Here is a 7,665-nt window from a genome sequence, read left to right as displayed (position 1 = left end):
AGATATATAGTTAAAAATATTTTTTCTTCATAAGGAATTGTTTCATCTACTTTTAACTTCCTGAGGTGCTATCAAGAAATTGAATGCCATGTTGATTCCCGATCCTTTGTTTCTCTCTGAAAACTTGTATAAATATTTTTTCCTCCATTGATTATAAATTTTAGGATGGCATGCCTTATTGTAAATCTGCCTTCATTTATTGTGCAGAGCATTTGGTGGTTATTTTGAATCTAAACACTCATTTCCTTCAGTTTTGAAAACTTTTTTGTATTTTTTTTTAGTTCCCTCTGTTTTCTCTATTATCATTTTATAGAACTCCTATTAATTATATATTGCCCCTGGCTGGTTTGGCTCAGTGGATTGAGCGTCGGCCTGCGAGCTAAGTGTTGCTGGTTCGATCTTCCAGTCAGGGCACATCAGAGAAGGAAAACTCTGACTCCAAAAAACCTCCGCTGCCTTGCGGCATACCTCTTCAGGGGAAAGGCTAAGGGAGTAAACCCCGACAGAAAATCCGGAGCCGGAGTCCCTAAGGCGGTTTGACGTTGTAGTCAACACCGGCAACTCCTGAGGAGCACCTGAAGCCAAGCTGTATTGACTCCGTCTTTCCCTTGGACCCTTCAGCTGCGAAGAGAGGGGGGGTCTGCTGCATGGGCAACAGCAGACCCTCCATATCACCCTGCCCAGGCTCTGTAGCTTCAGCTTCACTGGAGAGGACACCCCAGCGTCATCGCAAGATGTCGATTCAACACGGGAGGAGACAGATACCGTGTCACTCCCGAGTCGGACTGCACAGCCATTCTCGGCGGTGCAGATAGACTCTTAAGAAGCTACACCATCGTCTCTCGAGATGGACGGGTGCCGACGACGACGATTAATTATATATGGTAACTTCCACATTAATTTTGATTTTCTTATTTCCTGTTTTCCATTTCTTTATTTTTTAGTTCTACTTTGTTGTATTTTGTCATCCTTATCTTCTAGTCCTTACATTGAACTATTTTTGCTAACATTTCTTTTTATTTCTAAAATGTCTCTTTTTCCATGACTATTCTTTGAATATAAGCCATTATTCTTGTTTCACGAATATAATATTTTCTCTTAGAGCTCTGATTATAGATTGCTCTTTTGGTCTGTTTGCCTTTTTATTTTTTTAAACTTCTGCTCTTTTATTTCCTGAGTGCCTTTTTTTCTCTGTTAGTTCTAGTCCCTGTTTTTCCTGTCAGAGGCCTGCCTCAGGTTTCTGATGCTTAGTAAGGCAATGAGCAAGATTTTTCATGCTGGGTTAGCCAAATAGTGGAGCTCTTCTTTTAGCAGCTTCATTACCTTAGAGGAGGTAATGCATGTCTCATGCATGGATGGAATAAACTTCACTTCTAGTATGTATTCTGGTTGCTGAGTAAAGGAAGGGGGCTGGAGGTCTCACATTTCTATTGGGATGGCCAAAAAGTCTGTTATGTTTTTACCATATGATGGTTCTAGTAGGCTTAGTTGTATTTAACTCCATTCAAAATAATTTTGTTATTTTGTATTGTGACGGCTGTCATATCAGCATGAATTTTAAAAAAGTTATCAAAATTAGTGATTTTTTGTGCAGCCATTTTAATATTGAAGATGAAAGAAGATATGTAACATTTTTAACATATTATTTCAAGAAAGGTAAAAATGCAACTGAAACACAAAAATAGGATTTTTGCAGTGTGTGGAGGTGCTGTGACTGATCAAACATATCAAAACTGGTTTGTGAAATTTATTGGTACTATTGACATTTTGACCAAATAATTCTTTGCTGTAGGGCTGTCTTATGCATTGGAAGATGTTTAGCACAACCCTGGCCTCTACCCACTAGAAGCCAATAGCAGAAGATAACTGCCATACTCCAAATATCCATATCAATAAAGTTATTAGTGAAAATGAAAAATGTGCCTTTTATTGACAAAACATAACAGACTTTTTGGCCAATCCAATATTTTAACTTCATCATTATCAGCAAAGTGCCTTACTGAACCAAGTTTTCTTAAAGCTTTCTAGAGTCAGCTCACTGTCTTCTATAGGTTGTAGTGAGGTGTGAGGCGAGTCATTTAGCCGAAAAGGTGTAGATGGGTTCTTTCAACCAATCCTCATGTTTCAGCTAAGACTTCTACACAATGTCTCTAGTGTCTAAGTCCTTCTGAAATTGCTGTTGTGAGTTGGCCTTTCTAGTCACTTTACTTCTCTCATCCCCTTTCTTTACCCCTATTACTTGCAAAATTTAAGTTTGTCATCTCTAAATCTTTTACTCTCAAGTTTTTTTTGGGATTGGGAAGATAATGTATATATAATCCATTATTTTTAATGGGTATATAGAACTCTATTTTCCTAAATGATCTGATTACAAATTTATATTGATATATCTTACACTAATATAATAGTGAAGAAAAACATGTATGTAATATCCAAATTATATTTGAAGTTGTATTCAAAATATTTACTGATGTCTCAAGATACTGGATAAAACACGTTTAGAAACTTCTAATTTTAAGCATGTACAGTAAAAAATTTTGAAGAATGTATATTAATATAGAAGTTAAACTGAGGTTTTCTTAAATGAAAAATACTAAAAAATTTGCAAAAACAAAATGTAACAAAGTTCAGTTATATAGCTTTGTATGCACACAAAAGCAATGTACTTGATTAATCACATGCATTCCCAGCAGGTAATATTGGGCAGAAATTTCAAGAATTCTATTTAGCTTTAATCTATAGGAACATTAAAAAAAATAATTAGAACTACTTAAAAATGAAATGTGCTACTTTGAGGTTTTATTTTTACTTTAATAATTATGTTTCTTCTTTACTTTCATTATGCACATTTATTTCTACTCTCCAGAGATACTGTACTTTAGGTTTCTCTTTTGGGTGATTAATTCGTCGTCGGCAGCGTCCGTCTCGAGAGACGATGGTGTAGCTTCTTAAGAGTCTATCTGCACTGCCGAGAATGGCTGTGCAGTCCGACTCGGGAGTGACACGGTATCTGTCTCCTCCCGTGTTGAATCGACATCTTGTGATGACGCTGGAGTGTCCTCTCCAGTGGAGCTGAAGCTACAGAGCCTGGGCAGGGTGATATGGAGGGTCTGCTGTTGCCCATGCAGCAGACCCCCCCTCTCTTCGCAGCTGAAGGGTCCAAGGGAAAGACGGAGTCAATACAGCTTGGCTTCAGGTGCGCCGCAGGAGTTGCCGGTGTTGACTACTACGTCGAACCGCCTTAGGGACTCCGGCTCCGGATTTTCTGTCGGGGTTTACTCCCTTAGCCTTTCCCCTGAAGAGGTATGCCGCAAGGCAGCGGAGGTTTTTTGGAGTCAGAGTTTTCCTTCTCTGATGTGCCCTGACTGGAAGATCGAACCAGCGACACTTAGCTCGCAGGCCGACGCTCAATCCACTGAGCCAAACCAGCCAGGGTGATTAATTAAGCTACAAAAATTCTAAAGCCCCTCCTCTGTATAATATTCTATAGATTTAAAATTGGATATAAAATTATAAAATATTATACTAGAGTGAGTTTTGAATAAACAAAACAAAATTGAGAGTAATAGTTATGTATGTAATGTGTTTTGTAGTTATAATTTCTTTACTTTTTATAGCTAAAGACTCATCTCATTGGCATGACTTACAGAAGGTGTTCCCCAGTAAGGCTCACACAGAGCTCCATGACACTTTCAAAATAAAGGCTTGTCTTAGTGGGAAAGATATTCATCCATTTCACTGGGTTGTTTTCAAGTGGATTGAAGTAATTGCATGTCTGCTTTTAGTAGTATAGTACAGTTAAGTCTTATCTTGAGGACATAAGAGGTTTATGTAATACCCAAGCATCAGTCAATTAGGCCAATAAAAATAAGTCAATTTTGTGAGTGTACATGAGTCAGGCATTTGATTATACTGAGAAAACAAGGGTCTGGTTCCTTTCACTGAAGCTTGTCTTCGACAGCTGATTAACTGCTGACTCTTGTTCTATTGACCCTTACTAATTTTGTTGCATCGTCTGTCATTCCTTATTTGGAGCAAAAGGGAGACTTCTCTGTAAATACTGAAAACTGAAGAGGTTAAAGAGGGTCCATCTATTCTGGGCCCACTGTCCTTAGGGTGTGTCTGTGTGGAGGACCATGTGTGAAGTTTGATGCCTAGCACATTTTTAAAGAGCAAATTATAAGTTATAGTTCTCTCTTTTACATATACAACAAATTATTGGACAGTCAACACCAGTACAGATATTTACAAATTAAAATTTTATTTTGTCTTCACTTTATTCTTTAATTTTTTACATTATATTTTTACTAGTGTAAAATCTTGATTTTATATGGAAATGTAGTTTAGAAACTCAATAAATAAGTTACTTTTCCCAGCTAAAGATTAGCTATTTCAGTTTACTCTCAGTTTCTTTGTAACAAAAATCTTAGTGTTAGGGATCCAAGATGGCAGTTGAGTAGGTAGATATTACACTCACCTCCACTTGGACCAAATTGGAATTACAACTAAAATATAGAGTAATCAACCTGAATAACCAACCGAAGGCTAACTGAACAGAAATCTTATAACCAAGAATTTACAGAACAAGCCACATTGAGACTGGTAGGAGGGGCAGAAATACAAAAAGGTTGAAGGGCCAAGACTCCAGAGAGATAGCTCAGCTGCAAAGGTTTCTCCTGAGAAACACAGGGTCTCAACACCAAGCCAGTCTCCAAGTCCAGAGCACCAGAGCCATGAGGAGGCACCCACATAACATCTGCCTGTGAAAAGCAGAGCAATTCTGTCTTCCAGGAAGAGATGAAGTTTGCTGAAGACACAGGTACCTCTCTTAAGAAGCCAACACACACACACACACACACACACACACACACACACACACACACTCATTTTCATCTGCTCACCTTGGGTTTTGGTGCAGGGAGGGCAGAGTAGACTAGAGTTGTGTGAGGTGAGACTGGGATTTATGGCTCTAGGGAGAGAGCTGAAGCGATAGTCAAGATACCTGTGCTGGGTCATTCTGCAATACTGCAGACACCATCCTTCTTGGGTAGAGCACTCCCATATGGCATCAGCCTGGGAGGAAAGCAATAGCCATACCCTTTGAATTCCCTGTAGCCCCAACCTACAGAGCTTGCACCTTGCTGAGGATTCAGCTGCCTGGGCTGGGGTGTAGAGGTCTGGGCAGACCTGGGGTGTCAGTGACTGAGTTGTGTGGCTTTGGAGTGAGGGCCATTTCCCCCACTTTCACTTAAACATGTCTGGTGCCTCCCCCTCATGGGAGATTGTAAGTCCCATTTTCTGGGCTCGTGGAAGCCACACCCTCCCAACTCTTAGTGTTTCTGTCCTGCTGAAGTATGGGAAGAATTCAGAACAGACTTAGTTGTGTGGTTATGTGGAAGGGGCCACTCCAACCACATTTGCCCAAATTGGACTGGCACATTCTGCTCATAGAAAATCCACTAGCCCCATCCTCCTGACTCCTGGCAGCTCCACCCTGCTGAGGTTGGGCTCCTGGCAGAATGTGGACAGACTCAATTGTGTTGCTCTAAGGCAGGGGCCATTTTTCCCTCACATGCTTGTGCAATGCAAAACCTTCTCTTCACATGGCCAATCTCAGCAGGGTGAAGCTTCCAGAACCAACATATCCAGTGGCTAGCTTCAGACAACATCAAGACAGAATCCAACTGGTTTTAGAAGTGGCCTATCCAAATGAATATTTAGGCAGGCATCAGATGCTGCCGAAGTGAATTCTACTTCTTGTGCTCAACACCTGCACAGCAGCTCATATGCTGAGGTACAGTTCTCACAGTCCACCAGCCTGAGGGTTGACCCCACTCATGCAAGAACAGACCAATATATATCAAGACCAAATTACAACAGAAGGCCCCACATAACCCACAAAAGGGACATTCTGGGACACCCAGCTCAGGTGATCAAGGGGACTGTGCCACTGGGTCCCACAAGACACTTACGTGGTAAGGCCACCCTACCATGAAAGGAAACTAAAGCAAATTAACCTAATACATAGAAACAAACACAAAGAGGCAGCCTAAGTGGGGAGACAAAGAAATATGCCCCAAATAAAAGAACAGGAGAAATCTCCATAAAAAGAGCTAAATGATTAGGAGGCAAGCAATTTAGCAGATACGGAGTTAAAAAAAAATAGTTATAAGCATGTTAAGGAATTTAGTGAGAACTTAACAAAGAGATAGCAAACATAAAGATGGACACAGGAACCATAAAAAAAAAAAAGCCAGTTAGAACTGAAGAATGTAATATTTGAATGAAGAATACACTAGAAGGAATAAACAGTAGGTTGGATAAAGCAGAGGATTGAATCAGCAATTTGAAAGACAAGGTAGCAAAAAATACCCAATCATGGGCTCAAAAATAAATAATATGCAAAAAATGAAGATAGCATAAGGATCCTCTGGGACAACTGCAAGCATACCAACATTTGCATCATGGGTATACTGGAAGGAGAAGAGAGAGAACAAGAAATTGAAAACCTAGTTAAATAATGATTGAAAACTTTCCTAACCTAGTGAAGGAAAATACACACAAGTCCAATAAGCACAGAGCTCCCAAAGAAGATGAATCCAAAGAGGCCCACACCAAGCCACATCATAACTAAAAGGCCAAGGGTTAAAGACAGAAAATCTTAAAAGCAGTAAAAGAAAAACAGTTAACTACAAGGGGGCTTCCATAAGACTGTCAGCTGTTTTCTCAACAGAAACATTTTTGTCTAGAAGGGTTTGGCAAGAAATATTCAAAGTGACAAAAAGAAAAGACCTACAACCAAAACTACTTTACCCAACAAGGCTATTATTCAAAGCTGAAGGAGAAATAAAGAGCTTCCCAGACAAGAAAAAGCTAAAGGAGTTTATTACCACCAAATCAGTATTACATGAAATGTTAAAGGGTCTTCTTTAAGAAGAAGAAGAAAAGACAGAGGAACTTAGTTAAAAGAATAAAATGACAATAAATATGCACCTATAAATAATCAATTTAAATGTAAATAGTTTAAGTATTCCAACCAAAAGACATAGCGTAGCTGAAAGCATAATAAAACGAGACTCATAGATATGCTGTCTCCAAGGGACCCACATCAAAACTAAAAGGGATGGAAAAATATATTTCATTCAAATGGAAATTTTAAAAAGCTGGTGTAGCAATACTCATATCTGACAAAATAGACTTTTTAAAAGGCTCTTTTTAAGAGTCAAAGAAGGACAATACATAATGAAAAAGGGAGCAATCCAACAAAAACATATAACCCTTGAAAACATGTATGCACCCAAAATGGGAGCACCTAAAAATATAAAGCAAATCTTGATGGACATAAAGGGAGAGTTTGACAGTAAGACAGTTGTAGTAGGGGATTTTGACACCCCATTCACATCTATGGCTAGTCTTCCAGACAGAAAATCAACAAGGAAACAGCAGTCTTAAATGACAAACTAGATAAGATAGACTTATTGGATATCTTTAGGGCATTTCACACCAAAGCAGTAGAATATGCATTCTTTTCAAGTACAAATGGAATATTTTCTAGAAGAAACCACATTCCAGGACACAAAACAAGTCTCAATAAATTTAAGAAGACTGAAATCATATCAAGCATCTTCTCTGACCATAATGGTATGAACTTAGAAATCAATCATA

This window comes from Furipterus horrens, unplaced genomic scaffold (genome assembly GCF_987537825.1).
Source record: "Furipterus horrens unplaced genomic scaffold, mFurHor1.1.pri manual_scaffold_5, whole genome shotgun sequence".
NCBI classification, from domain to species: domain Eukaryota; kingdom Metazoa; phylum Chordata; class Mammalia; order Chiroptera; family Furipteridae; genus Furipterus; species Furipterus horrens.
The sequence above is the reverse complement of the archived record's forward strand: the minus strand, read 5'-3'. Positions refer to the sequence as shown.